Genomic DNA, 26,322 nt, shown 5'->3' with positions numbered 1-26,322 from the left:
AAGCCTCGTATCGCGAGGTATTTATTAATCAGTGTTCTGCGAATCGTTTGCGACGCTCAAAGGCCACATCGAGTTGATTAATTCGATTTGCCCTTAGGGCGTTGATTGCTTTCCTGCAAGACCAGAACCATTTTCTCCGCTTTTAATGAATAAACGTTAATTAAAAAGCTGAAAAGTACTACTGTATCTGTGATAAGCTAAGAAAGAAGACATCTCTGATTATAAGCATATATTTGCAATTTCTGTGCACAATGTTTTTTAACAAATTCTAGAATGGAATGAGTCATGTTCGTGAACTGGCGCGCTTTGCTTGTGGTGGCTGGATTATCATTTTATCAGTAGCTCGGCTTCATTTGGTTAAATTTTAAAGTTGTATTGTAAAAATGATCTTTATAATTGCTAATACAATGCTCGCATAATACCTATACTTATGACGTTTCCGTTTTTGATGCTCATATAGATTGCAATTACAATAATTTGTAATACAAATTGTAGTATGCGAAAGTGAAATGAAACTGCAAATGTTGATTTAAAAGAGAGGCAATGAAGTTATTGCACTTCTTTTCATTAAATCTGAAAATTTTCAAAAATGATGTAAATTGAAATATTTACACTATTTACTGAATTTTTATATTCATAAAAAATGGCTTTTGATTTGATTTTAATTATTATCAATCATCTATTGCCAACAGATTACTGTGCAACAAATGCTGATATTTAAATGAAATAATTTACTTATTAATCTGATTAATATTATCTAGTTATCGAGATCTTATATTCTATCGAGAGTATTAATTATATATGAATATTAATTTTTATTGCATAACTAATTAAAGTTCAAATTATAAATAATCATTTATTTTTCATACAAATTGGTACATTTATTACTTACTCAAATATTGATAACGTAATTTCAAGTGATTCAATAATCTGGATTCATTCATTACGTAAAGTCATCTATGCCATTCAGAAAAACCATGTCTGACAACACAGATTCTTATCCTCAGTAGTACACTAGCGGGATTACATCCTTGGCAGCTCTTAGTAAAAACTTAAATGAATTAAATACCGCAAGAGCTGGTTATAGAGAACAGAACTTGTCTTATCAACTTGCTTCCTGAGGTCAATGTGCTTAGATTGTCTGATTTATTGCGGAAGATGTGATTACAATATTATGTATTCAATGCGATAATTATATTAATTCATCTTATTATTGTGTAGAAGTAAGTTTTAGACGCAATTTTACAAATAATAATGATAATAACAATGACACTAGCCGTACAATATTGAATATTTTATTAAAAAGAGCGCAAAAAAGAATGCAAGAAACTCTCCCAGAGTTTCGCCGCTTTCTTTCTCTCAGTACGCCATTTGTTTTCGAAGCAGTGGTAGTGTTAGAAATGATTTTTGATGTCATTTCGGAATTCTAAATGAATCAATTTTGAGAAAATAAATGCCTTTCCGTTAAATGAATTATTGATTTTAATAGGCTTACTGTAAATGTGGTATTATGATTATTCTAAGATTATTACCGAAAAAGTTGTTTGTACAACTCGGAAAAGCTTCTTTCGGATAGATTTGTTTCTATTTTATTTTATTATACAATTAAAGAATTGGATTACATACGTAGTAACAGGGGAACAATATTTTTTCACAGATGAAATAAATATAATAATATTTATTTCAAAAGATTTAAGTGGACAAGAAAATAACACGTATAAAATTGTAAAGAAAACGTAACGTAAGACTTAAGAATTAGAATTAATCTTGATTGAAAAGGTGCTCGGTAAGGCTCTATTTTAGCTGCTTCTGGGGTGGTATTATCCGATAAAAATGGGTCTTTCATCAAATACACGGAATATTAATATTCAACTAAGAACTCAAACAGAAATTCATTTGATATCAATAACAAGATATTGGTTTTAATTATTTTATAATCGTCTTATATTGATACTGAAAATTGTTCATTGTTCGCTTTTGTATAAACTTAACGTAAGTGATGATATAGTTCGAATATTGAAGCTTCCTTGTACTCTGTAAGAACAGTTTCAATCACTTTAAAGTTCTAAGACTAGACTTGAAGGCTTGAGACTTCCTTTACAACAGGATTCATTAAAATACCAAACAAGTTTGCTGATAAAAGCCAGCTTTGCCACTTCTTGTTAAAACTAAATCAATTTCAAAAGCAAATAAACAAACAACAGCTCGTAAACATTATTAAACTTAACTATTTTGTTCAAATTTATACTAATAAATGAACAAGCGCATTTTTCCTTCGGTTATACTGTGAAAACTACTGAAACGATCCGAATAATACCTATACCTTAAGAAGCAGCATATTTCGGAATTTTTTTGTATTTTATGATCGTAATTGATACGCCCTGCCTATTATTCTGCTCAGGATTCTCGAAAAACCCAAAAATTCATTCAATTAATGTTTACACATTACTGCTTCACAGCAGAAAAAGGCGCCGTTGACCCATAATCTAGCAGGCATAGAGAGCATCGCAAAAGAGCCTTCGAGATGCTGTGATTTTCTAATTTGACAGTTTTTTTTTAAAGTGACATGAAAATTCACTGAAAACATAATGGTGTAAAACACAGTAACGCCTATTAAAGTAAATAATTTAAGTCGTATGAGAACTATAATGATTTATAACTCCCCCAAACGATCAGTATCAATTTCCAATAATGAGGATACTTACTAATAAATTAATCTTAAACGTCAGTGAAATCTAAACTTCTCCCATGAAAATCTATTCAATATCCGAATCGGTAAGCACAAGAGACTCCCACGACAGTGCCTACCGCAAGCCGCAGTTATCCAATGATCTATCTACGGAAGGTTTAACATATCGATTACTGTGTAAAGCAATCGCACCCAAAACTTATATTACATAAGGACCATTATTGTACGATGCGTTCACAGTAAACTTTGCTTTGTACCGTAAGCTATATCAAATATCACCGTAGTCAATCTGAATCTATCGCTTTATAGACCATGAAACCAAAAATTATATAAAATAAATGCATAAATCGTCTATCAAATATTTGAATGAAGCATGCAAAAACTACTTATTAATCGTATATGTAAATACGTTATGTATTCCAGTTAAAGTTAACTCCATATTCAAGGTTAAAAGGATGGAATTCTTAAAAAAGTGGGCAATGCTACTAGTTTTCCTCTGGTTTTGCTAGAGTATAGGCGGTGGTGATCACTTAACATCCGGTAATCTGTGCGCACGTTCTCCTCCCCTTTCATTGACAAAAATGGAATGTCTAAAACTCTGTAGAACTCTGAGTATGTTTCTACATTCAGAATACCATTATAACATAGAAGATACTCAAATACCTTATGTCTAAATTTTACTTTGTTTTTATATAAATTTCCAATTTCTTTCAAATTTGTTAAATGATCACATACACGCAATAAAAAAGTTATATCAGAACAAATAGAAATGTAAAAGTTAATATTAATAACAATTGTTATAAATATTAACTTTTACTATAAAGCTATAAAGAATAGAACATACTGTTCACAACGTGTTAGCGTGAAAAAAAACATTCAATTTATTTATAATAAATAACTTCATAAGATACATAATAGCTTTAAGGGTAAATGTATACACTTCTATAATAAAGTCCCAGCCACTGTTCAGGCATTATCTATAAAAATTAATTTAAATGTTTTATAAAAAAAATGGCTCTGTCGCAAATCCTATTACTCCACTACTAAATATATAAATGATCGGACAGCCTGGGACTAGATTGTGCTTATTTTATAGCGATTGAAATGATTGTACGATATTGTACATTTTTATTGAAAAGAGCGCAAAAAAAGAATGCTGGGATAGTTTCTTGCGCCGCTTCTTCTCTCTCAGAGCGCCATTTGTTTCCGAAGCGGTAGTAGTATCTAGTAGTTATTAGAAATGACATCAAAAAGAATTCTAAAGGAATCAATTTTGAGAAAATAAATGCCCTTTATGCCTTTTACCTGTTTCGATAAAATTTCGTACAGAAACTTTGGTGCACACTTTAATTGGAAATACGGTCATTAATTAATAATAGAAGTGGCTACTTCAGTGTTATTTTGAAACGCCAAACGAATATATTATTATATATCATTAACAATGCAAATCTTAACCTCATTCGGTTATAAATCAATATTCTATTAGTGAACTCAAAACCAGCAAGTCATGCACGATAATATCAAACAGAAAACCAAAAAGGTTGCGGTCTTAAAAACCACTAAGTGTTCCGTTCGTATCAAATGTAGATTGAGCCAAATTCAAAACGTTCCCACCGTTTCGCCTCACCGACCATGAATATAACATTTCGAACTTCTGTAATTATTTTTCTCGTGAAGTTATACAACAATTACAGCATTAGTCACGACCGAGATATGATTTGATGACTCCTTTATTAACGTCTAGTAAAAACTTTTAACTTTGATTCCTATCATAAATCATCACCTATTCTTATGGATCAAAGTTTAGTTCAAACTTTAAGCGAACATTTCTTCCAGTATCCATGCTAATAATCTTAGGACTAAGATCATTTATATGTATAGATAGACTGGGCGACAGTGAAAACTAAGAAAAAAAAATTAGGTTGACAGTTAACCTTACACTAACAAAAAGTGACATATCGCGAGTGTAAGACGTAGCTTGTCACGCGCACTTAAGTATTAAACCTGGCCTGTTTTCATCGGTTGTCTAACTCTACCTAGACGAAAAAATTATCGTTAAAAGATTTTCTATTCAATATCTTTTTTCTACATTCATGAGTTATTAAAGCATTTTGTATTCTTGCATGTTTCTGTAACGTTACAATGTTCTTTGTCTCATTAAATTTCGTCTTTATTCAGCCTTCACGTAAAACACCCACGTCTCTTATTTACGTTACATTTTCATGAAGAATAATAACATAAATATCACATCTGAATTCTCACGAACTTGATACGTACGCTTTAACGCTTCATAAAAAACTTACGTGTGCAAGCTGTTCTCTAAACGTAGTCTACAGAGGTGTGAATGAAGTTTCTGTAAGTCCTACGAAGACAGTTCGTGAGCGTGAACTGTACACCGTGCACTTGTCGTACTAAGAGACGTTACAACTAACAATATAACAAAGAAACTATATCCTCGAGACTCTAGAGAGGCACGAATAGTCCGCTCCATTCGAATTCACGTCAAGTCGTCGTATTTGTAATTCAACACGGAGTCCCCACGCGACGTATTGTTTCACCTACAACCGCTAAAGGGGAGTTTCTTTGTTCATAAAACATTTATTAGTCGCGAATCGTTAATGAGTATAGCCCGCGGTTGCTTTCAAATTAGGCGAATAGGGCGTTGCTTAACTCAACTTGCCCTTGACTCGACAAAACGCGATCTTACCCTCAAAAGAGCAAATGTAATTCCGGATTAATTTATAAACAGTCATCCGCAGATTATTTGTCTCTATGACAAATGAACTTCTTGTTTACAAAGAAATTGTAATCTTAGAACGCAGTCTTACAATTCGTTCATCTTAAGAATTTCAAAAGAATGACACGATATTAAGTTTATTGAGTACTATAAACTTTGAATCCAATAATGGAATTAAGGATATAAAACTTAATAAATGCCCATACATTTTACAATTCCCAAATATATGGGAATTCTTACACCAGCTCGACGAAAGGATTGTTAAAATAAATGAGAAAACTTTTTCGATTTTAATACGCCTAAAAGAAAAATTATAATGAGTTTCAAATTACTCATGAATAAACAGTACAAAAAGTTTGGTTTTCTCTTGAATTCTCACTGGAAATCATTTATTTATACTAACGTACGTAATATTGAAATGATAATTATTCATAGAATACGTAAACAAGTCTAAAAGTTTAATTATAGCGATTGGAACAGGTGCGGCGTTAACGGAAAGCTCATAAATATTAAGCAATGATTATAATTGAAGTCTGAGGTAATCCATTGAAGACGAAATCATCGTTGGTTAAGAGTTGGAATGTAAACTGGGATTACTTAGAGAAATCCATGGAGCAATAGTTACGGCAGTCAATAATCGGAGTAGGTATGAAGTAATTTGGAAGTGTGATTCCATAGATCCCGTTAACCGTTGTTGAGACGATGTAGGATGCCAGGTCAGAAGTGGGATTCTTCATTACGGATTGAAAGGGATTTGTGCATGGGGGTAACGGGAGATGACTTGATTGGACAATTTACATTTACACAAACCCAAGCGCAGATTACGCCAGCTAATACAAGCCGAAACAAGGCTTACCTCTAACCGGTACAATTGAGTTTACAATCAAACCAATCTTTGCTTATAGAATACTGAATTTGAATAGCCACAAGTTGGATTACTGTGTTCTTTACAAAGTTTATTGTTTTTGGCGTTTAATGTTTGGTCGTCCAACTTTTATGATTCTATTTTCTGATTAAGAGTACCTTATGAATACAAGAATATATGATAATTAGCATTCATATTTAATACCTTTATTTAAGGTGTATGTGGATGATGCAGCTACTGTACTCAATAACTTTTGTATTAATTTACATTTACTTTTTTGACTTACTCGTGTAAGACATTGACTATTTGACGTTTGTTTTGTGTTTGTTGCATTATTTTACATATTATATTGTAATTGAAATGATTTGTAAATCTTGATATGAAAGAGTGGCAATGAGTTTCTTGCTAGTTCTTCTCATTAGCTCAACCCTTTACGAAGTAGCGGTAGATTCAATACGAAAATTTTTTTTTTTGACATTCATAAGTGTCATTTCCGTGACCTACGTGAATAAACTGATTTTGATTTGATATTCGGATTCATGTGAGTATTAAGAATTTCAAAAACACATTATTATCTTCATTTCAATTAAGAAGATGTACACGAGCCATCGGGTCTGTGTAAATCCTGACCTACTTTTGGATAGTCCATTAAATCGTATTGACAAAAGCATGTCGGGAGCATGATTGAACCTTAACGCATCAATTGGAAACCCGCATCTATCAACAAACACGACATAAGGACGCAAATATCGGGAAACACGGTTCTGTGCACTCACAAGACAGATAAAAGTACAATATATCTTTAGATATGATTTTTTTTATGAATATATATATTTTAAGACATTATAGAAAAGAAATCCAAAATCATCATACCTATAACGGCTAATTGCTTCGATCATAATATGATTTGAAACTGTAGAGTTAGAACAAATAATGTAGAGTTCTATATAATGGTATAACATCAATTAAAAATACATAAAAAAATTATTTAATATCAGTAAAGTGCTTATTTTATAACTAATTAAACTCCAATACATATATAATATGAGACAATTATCAATTTCACCAATATTTTACATTTTAATGCAAATTTTCATTATCAATAACTGTTATGAAACATTTTGTCATTTAGATTATATCAATATTAATTTTGCGTGATGAATGGTATTCACTTCAGTAAATGAATAGAAATTTATTATTGAAGTGATATTATCTTTAGTCACGCTGAGCAGTATTGAGTATTGAATGAGACTGAGACGTGACGTTCGTTCAAGTAGAGTTGGCTCGAGTCTATTAACGGAGCCTCGCTGGGTGATCATAGTTGTATAAATCTTTTGATGAAGTTTTCACTTGGTGTGGTCCTAGGTTTTTCATATAATCCAATGTAAATATATTAAAATGATTAGCAATTTGTTATTTTTAAGTGAAAAAAGTCCCTATATTCTGGGTTTAAATAAACAAATTTAGTCTGTAGCAAAATTTATGGACGACGGGGGAATCAAACCCGCGCCTCTCGGATTCTATCCGAGCGCTCTTACCAACTGAGCTAACCGTCCGAGAGATGCATTGATCATCTTGGTATGTCTTGTTCAAATTTCAGGTTGTGGCTCCATTCACAGGATGTACTTTACTGTTGATGAGGTCCTCAATCCCAATAATTGCATATTACAGTCCCGACTCCCGCACCGCTCAAAAATTTTGGTACAAATTAAACTTGTATTAAAGGAATAAGATTCAGTTATAAATATCACTAAGTATTTATATGTATTTGAAAATTCAAGCAATTATATTTGTATATATCCTTTAAAGTCTGAGTATGTATATTTGTTTCAGGTATAAAATAAGAAATTAAACCATTTTTCAATCATTAGCACCGAACACTACCATTAAAACTAGAAAACAAATACTCTAAGGTTGATGGTATACCATAACATAGCCAAATTGTGGTATATCTAAACAATATGTTATGTTTTTAAAGTGATAACCCTTACTTCTAGGATAACTAGAATATAGAACATAACTGCTTTAAATGCTTTAAAAACATAACATATTGTTTAGATTTACAATAGCGACATCTCAAGTCAATTTCCTAATATGCAAATATTGGGGTTGAGCAGGTTATCAACTGTAAAGTAGATCCTGTAGATGAAGCCACAACCTAAGAGTTGAATAAAGCAAACAGAATTTTATAACGAGGCGGTACTCGAACGGTTAGCTCAGTTGGTTAGAGCACCGGCACGGAACGCCGGAGGTCGTGGGTTCGAATCCCGCATCGTTCATAAAATTTTGTTTTTCAAATTTTATTTGTGTGGTATATCTTCCACAAAGACCACAATACGAAGAATGGAACAGAATGTTATATATTATGTTTTAATATTCTAGAAATATTGAAAAACGTCCCGCGATGAAAGCCGTGAAAAACAGTAAAATACAATATGGAACAAACGCGCCAAAAGTGCAGTTGTAAAACGAAACCGTATTTCAATCTCAGTACAAATGGTGAAACATTTACAAAGCTTACAGCTTAGAGAGAAACACCGCACAAATGGTTCGCAGGTGCTGTTCTATTGAAAAAACTGAACAAATCACCCTTTTCCTTCCGAATTCTAAGATACATTAATTGCTTCTACAGTCGAGGGAACGAAAATATGTTATAAACACTATTTGAACAAAAAAAATTTTTTTTTTTACATTTTAATTTGTAAATGCATAATTTTCTTTAATATTAAATAACTATCTGACCCAGCAAACGTTGTATTGCCGATATTAAAATCGCGATACAAAAGTAACTGTTGATCGTAGATGGGTGAAAATTTGAAGTTGTGTGTATTTTCTAATGCTGACTCATAATCAAACAAATTAAAAAAAAAATGTCAAAAAAATTAAAAAAAGAAATTTTCGTGTGGACCCTTAACATTTAGGGGGATGAAAAATAGATGTTGGCCGATTCTCAGACCTACTCCATATGCTCACAAAATTTCATGAGAATCGGTCAAGCCGTTTCGGAGGAGTACGGGAACGAACATTGTGACACGAGAATTTTATATATAAGATTAGATATTACAGCATCACTACATTGGAGGGTCCGTAGCTACTACGTAAGTCGGTACTGGCTAGGAGCCGATCTAATTCCTAGCCAACAAATATTTTTGAAGCGTTTAAGCAAAAAGCAATCATACATCGTGAACTTATAACTTATACTACTAAAAAGTATAAAAATAATTGCGTATTTTTATACAATCTAAATGATTAATCTTATTCTAGTTACGATTATTTTTATTTTTGGAGTCGGTGTCATCCAAGATAGGTTTGTTAGGTACTACATACATAGTTATAGGTGAGATGTGCTTGAGTTGTGAGGAGGCGTGAGGCGAGAGCGGGTCGCGGCGGAAGGACACCGATTCCAAAAATAACAATAATCGTAACTAGAATTAGATTAATTATTTAGATTGCATAAAAATACGCAATTATTTTTGTACTTTTTAGTGCTCATTATATCAATTATTTTGGAATAGTGTTTTTGAAGGCGGTTGTTTTTTGTTAAAAATTTTCATGTATCTATTTAGTCAATAAATATATTATGCACTTTCGATATCAGTTAAAAGTTTTTTGATATGTAATAGTTACTGTATAATTGTCTGGTCACACCTAACGTATATATCTTGTATATGGTGCTGTTTTTTTTGTTCGATTATAACGCTGATATTTTGTTTATGTATATATTTGTTAAGGTTATTAATTTCTAAAGTAATCACTAATAATAAATTAATTTCTTACCTAATTCTAGACAGATGGTTGATATTATAATCTGTACTTCGATGTAATCATAAGATCTTCTCTTATAACGGTATTGTTAATCTGTAACAAAAAACAAAGGGTTATTAGATTATGTTTCATAATGACGTAAATATACGGGGCTAAAGAATGGAATACAATATAGATACTGTAGCCACAACCTGAGAATTGAACAAAGACATATCAAGATTTATGAATGTTACGTCACTCGAACGGTTGGCTCAGTGGAACAGCTAATTATTTAAACTATGTTATATACTAGTCGCTGCCCGCGAAGTCATACTTTATTAATTCGGTTGTTTTAAGACAACATAGTAAGTTACGATTTCATTATAATATGCTTAGATCATTTATTATTCTAAGTAAACTGTGACAGCTGTGAAAACGTCGAAAAAAATTTAGGTTGACAGTTAACCCCTATTTGAGCAATGCACGCATACTAACATAAATTCGCGAGTGTGGCTTGTCACGGGTAATCTAAGATTATTAATTATAGTATAGATTGCATATTATTTATAACGTTAAGAATATTTTTATGAGAAAAAATGCCCGTTACAATGCAGTAACAATCAGTGTCTGTCAGAGTCTTGAATAACAAAATCGCGGCATCACAAATGCGCGACACTTTGAGACATAAGATGGTGAATCCGATTAACCCAGTAATTAAGTTCACCAGCTACCAAGCACCATTAAAAATAATACATCTTCTACCGCATGTATCACGGGGAGTGTTCGAATGAGCTGTTTTACTTGACTTCTGCCGCCGAATTCCACCTTCGCACGACACGCCACAAATTAGGATATCATCCCTCTTAGGATACCAACCATCTGTACGTACTAGAAAGCTGTGGAATGAGCTTCCTTGTGTGGTGTTTTTGGAAACATACGACATGGGTAGGTACTTTAAAAAAAGCGCTTACACCTTCCTTAAAGTTGGGCAACGCTTGCTGTGTTGCAAGAGAATGTGGGTGGCGGTGATCACTTAACACCAGGTGACCTGTACACTCGTTTGTCCACCTTTTCCAAAACAAACAAAAAAGCTCCACTGTGGTTCCCACCAAATCACATAGGCTCTTTATTAAAAAAAAATTGTCATCAATAAAATCTTCCAGAAAAACATTTCAGATTTTCCCTGAAGATTAGACAAGACTAGATCTATAAAACACCACATCTGCTACAGCTTAACGAGAGAAAAAAACCATAATAATTATTTATAACCTCAAAACTTTATCAAATTTTAAATTGAACGTTAAGAACCATTACGAAGTTATAATAGTAATAAGTTGTGTTTATTATCTCTAGAGACTACTATTACGCGTCGATAAATGTTATTCACGTTTAAGATGCTATAAAATCGACCTTCATAAATGAGAGTTTATGGAGCCGAGTTATTCAGTTCTGTTATAAACTACACAAATATTAATGTTAATTCGTTATATGAATATAAATGGCGAAGCTGTTCATTATTAAGGTTTGTGAATCCGGCGGGCGGCTCCTTTGCACAAGATGCAGTAATGTGTGAGCATTACTGTGTTTCGGTCTGAAGGGCGCCGTAGCTAGTGAAATGTGACTTAACATCTTATGTCTCAAGGTGATGAGCGCAGTTGTGTTTTTGAAGAATCCTTAGAGGCACTGCATTGTAGTGGGCAGGGTCAGGGTAATTACCATCAGCTGAACGTCCTGCTCGTCTCGTCCCTTATTTTCATTACAAAAACCTGAAGAAGTGAACACATGATTGTATGTATGTGTTGGATGCGATTACTAATTGTGGCAATAATCACGACCATCATGTTCACGAAGTATCCTTACACAAACAATGAGTTCAAGCTCTAAATATTGATCAATCCAATATAGAATAATTTATATCCATATAGTTTATTATTTGTTTTTGTAAAGTATTTTATATTATTTAAACACGATTCATATATTGGATGCAGCACCTTACATACTAATTTGTTATGTATTCAATGCTGTTCAAAAATACTCGTTAAGTTTCTTGTATGTTCTTCTCACGAGCTCTACTTTTTTCGAACATAATATGATAGATTTAGTATTAAAAAGAAATATTTATAGTGACAATTCAAAAGCGTTTAGTTTAAGCCTAATTGAAGATAGTTTATTTGACTTTGATGACAACAAAACTGTCAGTAATGAGAGCATTAAGTGCCATGAAATTATTATAAATTATATGGCACTTAATGTCACAGTGACAATGATTGTTAACAAATATTTAATTCAGACTAGATGTCAATACATAACACTGTACAAGAAATATTTCTTATCAAATTTTCTCTTCCTTAATTTCATATTCTTAAACTTACAAAATTGCACCCTTTCACCTTAAAAATGCTTAAATAATAAAACGATACTTAAAAATGATTCTATTATAAAGTTGGCGAACCTTCTTCACCCGCATCAGATCTACGATAAAAGTTTTCCTGTTACGACCCAAGTTAAAACAATGCACGCCAAAAGTCGTTCGGGCACAGGTGTCTCCCGAACCCTCATATCCTAATCAAGTTAAAATATTTGTTCGCATCGGCGGACCTAATAGCACCCTTATTCACTGGCTTTCCCATGCAACCAGTATTAAACTTTGTAAACTCACACATGTAGTCGTAACAAATATTTTGTTATACAAATGATTTAAGTTTTCTTTAGTGTTAATTCCGCCAATATTTGTTTTTAAAACAATTCGACACGTGTTTCGCCTCTACACGAGGCATCCTCAGGACGTGTTGTCTCGCCAAAATCTGGCACGAGACTCATAGCACATGTGCTAATTGTCGAATACAATATTTAGAAAGATAATAATTTTCTTTAGTCAAATAAAAATACTTTCCAATATATATAATGCTTATGTTTAATTTTTTTTATGCCCTAGCCATTACAATGCAGTAGTGCTCAGGAGTCTTGAAAAACTCAAAAATTCTGAGAGGCACTACAACTGCGCTCGTCACCTTAAGAACAACACGTCCTGAGGATGCCTCGTGTAGAGGCGAAACACGTGTCAAATTGTTTTAAAAACAAATATTGGCGGAATTAACACTAAAGAAAACTTAAATCATTTGTATAATTATGGATTTCCGCAAAGTAACTCCTAATTCAATTAATATTTTATTGATAAATTAATAAAAAATCAAGCAAAAATCAAATCAATCTTTTGCAATAATTTAGTATATTGGTGAAAGGAATTAGTTACACATATATTTTTACATTTTTTAAAGTGAAATTTTTTATCGACGTATGCGAGAAATTTTATAGCAATGTCGTCACGATTTCGCGTAATGTTGTTTTTTTATCAAAGTTCAGTATACCTTATTCTTTACGTCACCACGTAAAGAATAATTTCTGTGAAGTTGTAAATAGCAGAAAAAGATATATCATAAAGAACTTTCACTTCTTACTTGTGTACTCTGGTATACACATTTTTTTTTAAAGTTGAAAGCAAGTGCAATGACAACATTTAAACTACCACACTTGTCAAGCAGGAAATTCAACACTCAAAATAATGTTACATCGTAATGTTGTTTTTATAACCCTGTATAAAACAAATTACCTTAAGGACAGTATCCTCAACGAAACAAAAAAAAAACTCATCTCGTTTAACGTCTCGCTATTAAACGTAGGCGACGGTGAAATGCTGGTTACACAAAGCCTTCGCTTATCTCAGGAACGAGCTGCGTGCGTCCGTTTGAGGTGCAAAACACGCGCAGATCGTGATAGCGAGTTAGCATTTACAAGCGAGCATTCTTTTGTTTCCATAACGGATAAACTCGACTCTATACACACAGCTCCGAGTAAACCTTTTGACATTTCGCTAAAGGGTTCATTTCGACTGATTAATGTTGTAATTCCTTCACTTGCAAGCACAAAAAGACAGTGGAACCGTTTTATTCGTTGACAGCTCGTGAGCGAGAGAAAAATGAATGGAATTTATCTGAAGCGTGTATCTTGGCGAGCGGCTGACAGTAATATATTTTAATATAACTATTAGTGTGGGGATTGAATGAACAAAATGATGTGTTATGAATTGATAAATTGCTTATTTAAATTAAAATTTGTAAGTGATGCTAGACTATTAGGACTAAAGCCTTTCAAAAATTTAGTTTATAAATAATAAGAGTGTTATAAAGAATAAATAAATTATAATAATAAATTGACGACCTATATATGATGAATATAGATGTTTATTTCCAAGTCATGGATAGGTATGTATGATATTTAAGTATTTATTTATGTTTAAGTATGTATATTGTATTAAATATATAGTTGTCTTGCGCCCATAGTACAGGCTATGCCTAGTTTGGAGCAAAATAATTTGTGTGAAAGTAAGTCAATATTATTATTATAAAGATAATTGTAAGTCTACCATTATATACCAAACATTTCAGGTCATTTTACGCCAAAGCGGATCTTTTGAATCTATAGATTGGATAAAATGATTTTCATTTCTATTGGATATTCGCTCTTAAACATACTTTGGTAAAGTTTACTTTACTTTATGAGAAAAAGTCACGACACGAGCAAGACGTACATCTGATAGTAAGTGTTAGACCTTGCCCTTAACAACAAAAGTATCTCAGGATTATTGTAAAACCCAAAAACTAAGCAACATGGTGATTTCACTCGTTACTTTGAGACAAGATGTTAATACTTAATCACAAATTACTGGGCTAGTAATTTCACTACCTACGGAAAAAGACGCTATTCTAATTATACCATTGACAAAATTGATTCATAACCCACTTTCCTGATAATTCTTTCCTAATAATACAAGTGGTGTACTGTCACCACTCAAATTAAAGAATATGGAAAATATTGATTGATATCTGTCAATACATTAATATTTCTGAAGTTTTGCAAATAAACGCGGGAAACGTTATACGTCCGAATAAACCAATCACTATTTGTAAACATTTTGCATATTCTTGATTTGTTCTTAGGTATAACTTTATACTAAGTTTATTTGTTAAGCCGTCAGTGTCTAATAAAATGATAACAGGTACATGTTCAAGCGAATCAGAACTTTCAGTTTTTGACATTTGAGTATTTTAATTGCGTCACTTTGCATATATTGTAATTGAAATGATTTGTAAAACAATTAAAATGTGAATCTTGACTTAAAAGAGTGGCAATCAGTTTCTTGCTACTTCTTCTCATTGGCTCAACGATTTACGAAGTAGCGGTTAATTCAATAAGAAAAAATATTTTTATTTTTTGACATTTAAGTGTCATTTACGTGACCTAGACGAATAAAGTGTTTTTGAATTTGACTTTGAATTTCAACCTACTTGTTTATTATGACTGTAGGAAAAAAGGTTAAGGTTCACGATTCAATTTTATCGATAACCCTAAAACCCATATTTCGACTATGATCTGTTAAATTATGGACTTGTTTTCAATCCAGTTAATCAAATCAAATCAAAATCATTCATTCATGTTGGCCACGGTAATCAAATCAAATCAAAATCACTTATTCGTGTAGGTCACAGAAATGACACTTATGTCAAAAAAAAATAGAAGAAATAGGAAGAAACTCACTGCGACTCTTTTAAATCAAGATTTTTGTTTTCATCGTTTTACAAAACATTTCAATTATAATTTAATATGTAGGTACCTACAGTTGATAAGTGATAATGTCTTTCTATACGATTATTATGAATACAGGTTTATGTGCGAATAGTTTTCCACGTTTATATATTTAATGTTAATTAAATTTTCAACTCGGAACTAAACAAGAGCAGCTGGCACAAAGGCGGTCGCAGGGCGCCAGTTAACAATCTAACTCATTAGTAACGAGAATTTCCTCTGCGAAAAAACGCATGCTTCTCTCTATATGTGGTTCCTGTAACTTTTTTCGACACGTTAACGAGCTAACTCGTACGTAATAGTATTGTTAACTAGTTTTGAAGTTTAGTTGCTTTTCGGAATACGCAGTTCTTTCATTCCTCGGGTTACACAACTCTGAAACTTTAAGTACTACTCACATAGTTGAAGCAGGTTTGATAATAATAAATTTAAAAGATGTTAGCGAAGTTGATTAATTTTAATTTTGTGTCATTCAATGAATACATGTCCAATTTTCTACAAAAACAAAGGTTATTATAGTTGATTAAGTAAAGTAATATTTTGAAGCGAAGATGTCATACGACGCCTCGCCAATATATCCGTGAGAAGCGTCAAATTTTTAGCGTTACATGAGAGCGTCAGATTTAAAACTGTTACACGATTTCAAATAGGTATACAGAGTGGCAACTGCCGCGCGCTCCCCGCTTCAGTGTGCGTGATCTTCTATCTCGCTTTCACCTATCTCTTTCTCCACTTCATACATCCGAGTCGATTGAAATTTGAATATCCATTGCAATCAGCAGTTTCGTTTATCCTTTCTGTCAATTATAAATAATTGTCATTCATGGCTTTTTCTTTCATTATTTAACTCTTTATGCAATAAAGTTTCGCTTCTTTGTGCCGTCCTTGTCGGCGACAGACGACATTGTATTTTTAAGTCATAATTTATTATATTAGCTGAGTATTTTGATAACACTGAGCTACGACACTCGGCTATTTAACGCTAGCTAAAGTGAAGTCGACTGCGAACATGGGATTGAGCGCAGCATGTTGAAAATATGAAAGCAAGATGAAGCAAGAATAACAACCATAAGAAAGAAAACAAAAACGGAAAGTGTGGAAAAAACAATTAAGCAGCTGCAGCAGAAGCAAAGAAGATAAATGGACAAATTACATTATAGAGTGGTATCCAAGATATGGAAAAAGAAATAGAGGGAGAAAACGATATGATGGGAAGATGATTTCAAAAAGATTGCTGGACTAACATGGAGAAGAATAAGTTACGACAGGAAACTGTGTAGAGATCTAGAGGAGGCCTATGTCGGCAGACAAGCGAGCAATGATTAACATATATATATATTAGGTGAAATATAATTATAGTCATTTAGTATATTAAGTTGTAGCAAAAGATAAAAATGTACCTTTTTAGTTTGCTTGCAATAAAGACTTCATTCATTCATTCAAGGTGAAGTCGGATCAAGTAGAGCAAATGAAAGCGGTCAGTTAAGGCGCGGTCGTACCTCAATATCCACAAAACTTGGTTTCTTAGAGAGTCGATTACAACGTAACGCAATGAAAATATTTCGACACAAAAAATACAGTGCACAAAGAACGACTTAAAGATAATATTGGACTGAATAGAATATTTTTATGTACTTTGAAATATCCAATAAAAAATTTTGAAGTTGCTTCCCAAAACTAAACTTTGGAGTCAAAAATCTCTGAATTTTCAGCGATAACAACATTCTTCTTTTAAAGAATTTAATAGAACTAGTACTTTTCTAAGACTTTAACCGAATAATTATTCAATTTAATATCTAAATTTTGATGAAACAATAGATAACCAGTACAATAAATGCCCATTTGCAGCTTAGCCACATGATCAAGCCAAATATTGTACTATTGGTTGTAGCGTTTACAATCCTAGTCAGTCCGCGCTTTAAAATATAATTTACCAGAGTTAATGATATATTATAGTTTCTTAGAACTGTTATTACTATATAAATATTGAACAAAAGAAGATTTATTTCGTATTAAAAAATCTGGCTTTGATTAGGTTTCTACTTCTGTCGCCTGACCTTTAACACACAGTATTTAAGCGATAAAAAATTATAAATATAAATTGAATCTATATTCACCTTTGAACCTCAAATCAAAGACGAAATATTAAGCTTTCGATTAGAAACAGCAATCAAAATAGTCATCAGCTGTATTAACATACAAATTACTACACGTGAATAGTTAAGGATTCGTATTAACTCCAAGCAATATATTTTATTATCTTATTTACATAGACCAATAAGAAATGGGCCGTAGCATATTGTAATCTTAACAGTAGACAGCGCGACGTAAGCCTTATCCATATAAAGGTTTCTATCAAACATATTAATCTTTTTATTACGTTGTATTTCTACAGATTTGTCTAGCTTATTATCTTCAAGAGTCGGACCTGTTAAGTAAAGCGTGGGTAGTTGTTTATTTAGGGGACACATACGTATGTGCCTGAACTGGTTTTCCACAGTAATTTAATGTAGGTAAAAGTACAGAATTAACTATAAAAGCATGTAAAGTAAGTTGTATCATGGTAATATTTATGACATCAACCTTAAAAAAGTTATTCGCAATGTACAAAAATTCAATCGACCAACTGAGGTGATCGGGCTCGGGTACTGAACGCTCATTGGTCAAAACGATGACGGCATATTATAAACAATCGCTATTGGCTATTGTGGATTTATAGAAAAACTATATTGTGCTATCTCAAAAGCGTTCTCCCTTTATTAGGCGTTGTTTATAAATATCTATTTGATTTGTTAAAATATTAATCAGTTGAAAGAAAATATTTTCTTCTTCTAATTCAGTGCAAACTTCAGTCTTAGTAGATCCGAACCAACTTTACACGAATGAACCTCGTGACGGTGCATTCTCATTCGAAACTGATAAAAAGAAATAAGTTTTCACTTCTAAATTAACAGTTAATCAATCAATGATATGTAACACAATTCGATTATATTATTAATTTATGAAGCAACACATTAATTATAGTTGCTCCGAGATAAATTATTATAAGCAGAACGCGCAATCGCACATCAAGAATGATTTAAGCTGTCAAAACATCAGATTTTATTCTAAGAAAACAAAGTCAAGCACCTTCTCAGAATACTTCACTGCCATCTTAATAACCACTCGTGAAACACAAACTCATAATTATGCATCTGTATTTGTGTAATATAAAATAAACTTGATTTTTAGCGTTCCGCAGTTAGTATTAAAATAAGGGGCAATGTGGGATCACTTTAGTCGAATTTTAATGGTATATGGTTTAACTTACTGAGAAAACAATTAGGTATATTAATATTAAAAAGTAAGTTATTTACGTTCGAAGCAAATGAGTTGGAAAAATACCAATAAAGTTTACTAGTATCTAATTGGCATATTATCCTAATACTAAAGTTTACACATTCTTTAATATTAATCATAATACTAGTTTTAAAAGGTGAAATCTAATTTATTGCAATAATATTTAAGGGTTATATTTTTCAAAAAGCATGTACGCGTATTGTTGTACTTTTATCAGAAGCAAAAAAACATGTAAATCAACTTACGTTTAAGAACAAACAACCTTACGATTTTGGTTATTTAAGACAATTGTTCAGAATTTTAATTAACAAGTATAAAATGGTTTTCTTCATCTACCTTCATTGCCCAGCATCTTGACAGAGCAAAGATAAATTAAGGCTGGGTTGAATGATAGGATTTAATTCAAATTTGACGTTAACAGTAACCCTGACTTTAATATAGACTGCGGAATGTGTGCACTATCGTATTCCTTGGCATAAAGTTAAAAAGTGAAGTATCAAGTCAATATCTAAAATTCATTTGAAATCTTGAACAAATCACTATTTAGCATTTATTTAACATTAACAATAGCTTTAAACCGGCGAAGATTGGACGTTAAGGTTAACAGTTAAAGTTATGACGTCATCTAAAAAATGTCAAATGGTGCATCAAATTTTTGTTTAACTAGTACTTTAACATGTTCGTTATTGCTAATGTTAATTAGTGCAACCCAGCCTTAGTGATATTTACGTTATATTTTTTTATTTAGAACAACACGCATTTAACAGGTCACTCACCCCTTAAACCGCACGAGACGAACAAAGTTTCAGTCAACCATTTATTAGTTACGCTCGGCTGATTTACACCTTCGCGAAAAAAATGGTAACTATGGATTAACACAACACTGAAACTCAAATAATGGAAAACGGCTAATTCAATATTATTTTCCATATTTTGCGGAAATCCATAATTATCCAAATATTGTGAGCCTTCTTGAGTGTAATTTCCGCTAAAATCAATCGTCTCGTGCCAGAAATTGGCAAGTCAACATCTCCTAAGGATGCCTCGTATAAAGGCGAAACACGTGTCGAATTGATTGAAGACAAAGTTGGCAGAATTCACACTCAAGAAGTCTCACAACATTTAGACCAAATAATAGATACAAACAAATTATTATCCGTTAAATTCAAACCAGATACAAGTTTGCTTTAACTTTAAAAAAATCTTGAAAATTAATTATTAAATTCTACAGAACCACGGCGTTCCAATCTTACCTCTCAAATTGGAATGCGAGAGGAGCAAGTGCCGTAATTAAATAAACATATTTTAATAATTACACATCTCCAACAGAATGTATGCACATATGTACTGAGATGACTAGATCAATCAAGATTAGGAATACAGTAGAATACATAATATTACTATTTATATATCTGACTCATTCCATTCCGTGAGAAAAGCAGTCGGTTATTCCAGATATATTCTTAGTAATTTAAACCATACATAATATATTCTCGGAGTCTTAATAAAAATAAAGTTAGTTAAATTCTTTATTAAGGTAATGTCATGTAGACAAGTGATAACGGTAACCCCACCTTGCGGGCTTCACGCAATTATTAGGGTGACTTATAGTACAGTCGCGTGCTACAGTGTTTTGTTTTAATTAAACAAATTTTTTTGTTACAGTGGTTTATGGTATACTTACCGGAGTAGATAATCAAAACGTTTGTACTCATGTATTCCAAAATATATGCGACTATTTAATGACTTTCATTAAAACCAAAAAAAAATATTGGCATTGCACTATTTGAGTTAAGAATAGAGACTTTCTTTGAGTTTACTATGGCATTCCCCAGAAAAATATACAACTATATCTAGTTATTAGTTTAATAACATTAATATCCGGACGACCGAGCCTTGCTCGGATTTTTAAGAATGTACAAAACTTGAACAAAAAAAAAACTAATAGGACATCTGGATTCGAACCGGGGTCTTCTGCTTTCCGGATCACCCAATGTCCCATCTGAGCTATAATAGTCTTGTATACAGTGGCGAAATTTACCTTTGTATTCTAATGTTATTGTAGCTGTTTCTCAATCAAACTTGGATAAAACCATTTTTTTTAAATTGAAACCTAGCTAGATCGATTTATCACCCCCGAAATCCCCTGCATACTTAATTTTATGAAAATCGTTGGAGCCGTTTCCGAGATTCAGATTATATATATATATATATATATATATATATATATATATATATATATATATACAAGAATTGCTCGTTTAAAGATATAAGATTATATCTGTTCTAGTAAAAATATGACGTCATTCTGATAATTTTGTCTGGTACGATCTTGATTTAATTTTTTCTAAAATAAACAAAACTTAATTGCAAAAATGATCGCGCCTGAATGGAACCCGAGTGCTCGCGTTCATGTCCCACATCGTTCATAAATTTTGGTAACAAAATTAAATTAAATAATTTGTCTCTTTCTGCACGACTGTACTCATCGTTATATTCATATTTTACAGCAGAATGGTTGGTTATAATAAAAAATACAAAATACACATTTAATTTGAGCTAGACGAGGGGAACCGGCGCCCTCTCTAATTAATTAAACACTCACCTGTTATATAACATACGGCGTGGCAAAGTTCACTAACAGTTAAAAAAATATTTAACAAAATCGTTAATTACTCTTCACAACGACAAGAGCGTGTTTTAATATTTATTTTCATATTTAATTAACAGACAGCTGTCGCAACATGATGTTTAAACTTTCAAAAGTAAGTAATTACGTTGTCAAAAGTTACAGTCTAAATAAATAGGGATATTTTGCATGTTTTCGTTATGAAAATTACTCAGTCCTCTGCAATTTGAGCACATCCGACATTTGGGCATAAATGCAATGTTTTACCTGTGCAGATATGACATAGTACGAATTGTCTCCGTTCTATTATAAACTCATAGGTTTTTAATTAAATTATTATCTTAATATAATATGAAACATTAAGGAGCTTTAATTGTTCCGGTTTCTGTTTTTACTTTGGAAGTATTTATTTTTGACATTATTTAAACATTAAAAATTAAACTATTTTATCTTAGTTGTCAATTAATGGATAATTATTGAACTGAATTTATAAATGAATATATCATTAACACTGTATTCAGATCGTAGAAATGACCCTTATAAATTTCAAAAGTTATATTTTAAATTAATCACCAAATTTCGGAAAATGTTGAACTTAATGAGAAGTAATACGAAACTCATTGCCATACTTTTGAATTAATATTTATTAAACTTCAATGTCAAAAAGTGACTTACAATCCGCACACATTGTAAATGTTTATTTACAAGCATTATATTATTATATAGTAATAAAGTTTATAAAGATATATATCTATAAATTAATATATCAGATGTTATTATTAATGAGGTTTTATCGAATACTGGTTCCATATACGAGATAGTATCTTCAGGGGTATTTGTCAATACAAGCAGGTGGGCGGTATAATCTTGACCTACCTGCATAATATTTTATTTATTCTTCTACTCAACCAAATTGATTGCTACTTAGAAAATTGAATGTACAGTAGCAATTTATCACTACTACTTTATTTAAATATGAACATTTACCAGTGGGAGTATCCTTTGCACAGGATGCCGGCTAGATTATGAGTACCACAATGGCGCCTATTACTGCCGTGAAGCAGTAATTTGTAAACGTTACTGTGTTTAGGTCTGAAAGGCGCCGTAGCTAGTGAGATTAAAACTGGGCAAATGAGACTTAGCATCTTATATCTCAAGGAGACGAGCGCAATTGTAGTGTCGCTCAGAATTTTGGGTTTTTCAAGAATCCTGAGCGGCACTGCTGGCAGGGCGTATCAATTACCGTCAGCTGAACGTCCTGCTCGTCTCGTCCCTTATTATCATAAAAAAGAAGAAATAAATTTATTAAGGTATTTTGCGCATGAAGTATTGGATATATTTCACAAAAACAGACCTATATTTATATTGTTATACAACTTTTTGAATATTAATAAATAAAGTCAATATTTACTGAGAATTTAAATAAAGAATAAGATAGGTAGTCTAAATTTATAATAAAATTGCATTGAAAGCTGCGTAATTGAATGAAAAGGTAGATAAAAACTTCTTTTTATAATTATTGTTTCAGGTCCGAAGTTCTTACGACGAACGATTTCGAACAGACCTTATTAGCTATTCACCTGATTCCTGACGCCGAATTCCCTCTTCGCACGACGCGTCACAAATTAGGATATATCGTCCTTACCATCTGGATGTGTGGCGTTCTTCAACACTGCGGTTTTCAAGGAATTTTCTTCCACGTACAATAAAACGCAAAACCTTCCTTAAAGGCCAGCAGCGCTCCTGTGTTTCCTCTGGTGTTGCAAGAGAAAGTGGGCAGCTCTTAAAACAGGTGAGCCGTACCCTTGTTTTTCTTCCTCTTCCATAAAAAAAAGGAACTAAATGAGCAATAATCTGGAGTGTCGTTGGCCGGATCATAGCCGAAAATCTTCGGTAAGTCAGAACAAAGTCACAGTGCGAGTGAAAAACGACGTCCATTAAGGAAGTGAATACATTTAAAATAATCGGCTTAGTCGTCCGACGTTGACGTATATTCGTACTTATCTCGTGGAGATACCGACACAGATATCCAGAACTAATCCCTTACACAAACATCTTAAAGGCTCCGCACTCCTTGTACGAACCGGATAATTGAATAGGCCAGTCGCGGCCATCTCGATTTGAACAAAAGTAAGCAATAATTTATTCCTATAATCTGACGCGCGCCTAAATTACTTTTATTCGTTTTGGGAATCGAAATAAGTTTCTCTTTGTTGGACACAGATACTTCACAATAGCTGGAATCATAATATTGCATGTGGGTTCCTCTTAACTTCTTTATTTGCCGGCGGGAAAGTAAATATAGCCGGGGATTAACGCAGTATCTGAGAATGAACTCATTTCGCTTTCTTATAAGATTCGTATCATTTAAGGAATATAATGAAAATACATTTAATAATTGAACATATTTAATACACTATATATTCCATTATAAATTTAGAAACATTAAAATATAATATTCAGTCATTACCTTTGACAAATTAATACCAATTTAAAACAAAAAAATCGTTTATTTCAAAGATTACATATATACATTTTTAGAGGTTGAGACTTCCCAGTAAGTTGTCTTAGGACACTTGTCAATTAAATAATATTCATTTAAAGAACTTTTCTTGCAAATTTTGACATTTATTGCCTCTGTTAAGAGTTTATTTAATAAGCAATTTTAATTAACCAGTATCTCACTAGACTGATTGCCAAGTAGAAGTTATAAATACAAAATGCGAAATTTGAAAACTTCAGGCAAGGTCAGTAAATTCATAAGACTGTTTTCGATGAAGATGTAAAACCTCTTAGCAATATACTCTTTTAAAATGGACTTCCAGCAAGACTTGGCTAGAGGGCACAAATTACCCAAACGAAGTCAACGTATTATAAGATCAGAAGGACTGGCCCTCGTCAAGCCCTGATCTGGACCCCATGGACTACAAGTAATTGTCAGTTTTGTAAAACAAAGACACACAAGAACAAACAGTGACTAAAGTTCCCATGAAAGCAGTGTTTAATCCATAGATGCATTGTTATATAGAAGCCCCAAAATTATCATTTTTGTTTATTACTGACACTTCAATGTATAAAACTTTTATTAAGATTTCATTAAGTCTTGGTTTTTGTCTGGTTCTGCGCAGACCACCCAAAATAAGTATTGTAGCAAAATGTTATCTTATTGTCACTCCCTCTGGTATATAAATATATTTCTATAAAAAATGTTTGTCCTATCCTAAACCTACCTATCTGTAACAAAATTTGTGGTAACACTAGGTATACAAACTCTTTAACTAACAAATTTAAATACTAATTAGTTGTTTTATATTTGACTTATAATAGAGTGTTCATAACCAGTTGAACCACAAGTATTCGGTGCGGAAATGGCCATCAATTTTTAAGTACTTCCTTTGAGGACAGGCGCCGTGTTTACAAAGGCGTAACTTTTAATGGAGTTACAATTAACATCCAAGATGGTATTTGAAAGTGTTACACTGAACTCATTACTTCATAATTAAAATGAGTTTGAATTAAGTCAAAGAACAAGAACTTCTGAGTGTTGCATTATAATATGATTATGGCGCCTTTGGGATCAATATTGACGTCCAAAACTGGGATTAGGTTACTTTTCTTGGCCTATTTTTGGTTGGAAATGATTTGCCACGATTGTGTTCCAAAGGGATTGTTTAGATTCCAAACGAAACGAATTATATTAGGTAAAGGGCGTCAGCCATCCTGGCAAGGCTGCGTTCAACCTCAAACAGTATCCTTAATATGATGGCGGAAAAACTCGATTTTCAAATTTTGCAGCGATTCATTCAAGTTCTTGTCCGGTAAACATGCTGTCTCAGACTGTTTTCGAAGTAACTATGCACCATTTTATGAATTATATCAAGCAAATCGTATTATACTTATTATTTTAATTCAATTGTAAGATAGTAACATATTTTTTCAGCCTGTAACTAACAAAATATGGGCCTCTGTTGACTCAATAAAGAAAGTTATTATTATTACAGATTTAATATTTAAAAACTTACATAAATTAATATAAAAGACAGGGTGGGCTTTGTTAAGGAAAACGACAAAAGTGAACGAAATACATCTTTTTTTATTCTTTCATCACAATCATCAATGTTTGAATTATATGTCGCATCGTGAGCATAATGAGATTAATTAATAAAAAGCTTTTACCAGTACACCGTGACGTTACAATGTCACTAAAACCAGGCCGTTGAATTGTAAGAAATGAAGTCGAATCTACCGTTAAATTGTAATACCACTAGTGAAATTGTAATATCACGGCTTTGGTACGGCAATATACCTGCGACATATATAATAGCTGTAAAGCATATGGTAATATTAATATCAAGCAGGTCAGAACGAAATCCAAATCCACGTTTGATTAAAATGATTTTTCCAATTCACTCCAACAGATCGCAATTACAAAGTAAAAAATTCAATCGAGTCGATTCAAATGCTGAGCGCAGTTGACATAAACGTTTAAAACAAAACTTGGCAACGGTGAATACAGGTTGGAAACAAAACCGTCCTATCACATCTGTTGCAAAACCGATATTACTGAGATTGCAGCTGAGCGACAAAAGTTTCCCACATAAAACAGGAAGCACCGTATGTCGTGTCTCTTATACGAAGTAACAGCTTTGCGAATGCTTTTAACGATATATTTTAAG

General features: G+C 32.3%; 1 protein-coding gene across 5 annotated transcripts in view; it reads right to left on the bottom strand.

Annotated features, from left to right (window-relative positions):
- Window positions 1–26,322, bottom strand: part of LOC126969548 (leucine-rich repeat-containing G-protein coupled receptor 4-like) — an 89,170-nt gene that overhangs the window by 10,664 nt on the left and 52,184 nt on the right. For 3 of the 5 annotated variants that reach the window (XM_050815051.1, XM_050815052.1, XM_050815050.1), the window contains exon 1: window positions 893–1,036. The gene's annotated coding sequence lies outside the window, so the exon portion shown is untranslated. Of the gene's footprint in view, window positions 1–214; window positions 574–892; window positions 1,043–10,068; window positions 10,150–26,322 lie in introns of those variants that run through there. The other 2 variants (XR_007730422.1, XM_050815049.1) reach the window with 2 other exon arrangements.

Source organism: Leptidea sinapis, chromosome 18 (assembly GCF_905404315.1).
Source record: "Leptidea sinapis chromosome 18, ilLepSina1.1, whole genome shotgun sequence".
NCBI classification, from domain to species: domain Eukaryota; kingdom Metazoa; phylum Arthropoda; class Insecta; order Lepidoptera; family Pieridae; genus Leptidea; species Leptidea sinapis.
This window is presented reverse-complemented; position numbering and strand designations above follow the sequence as displayed.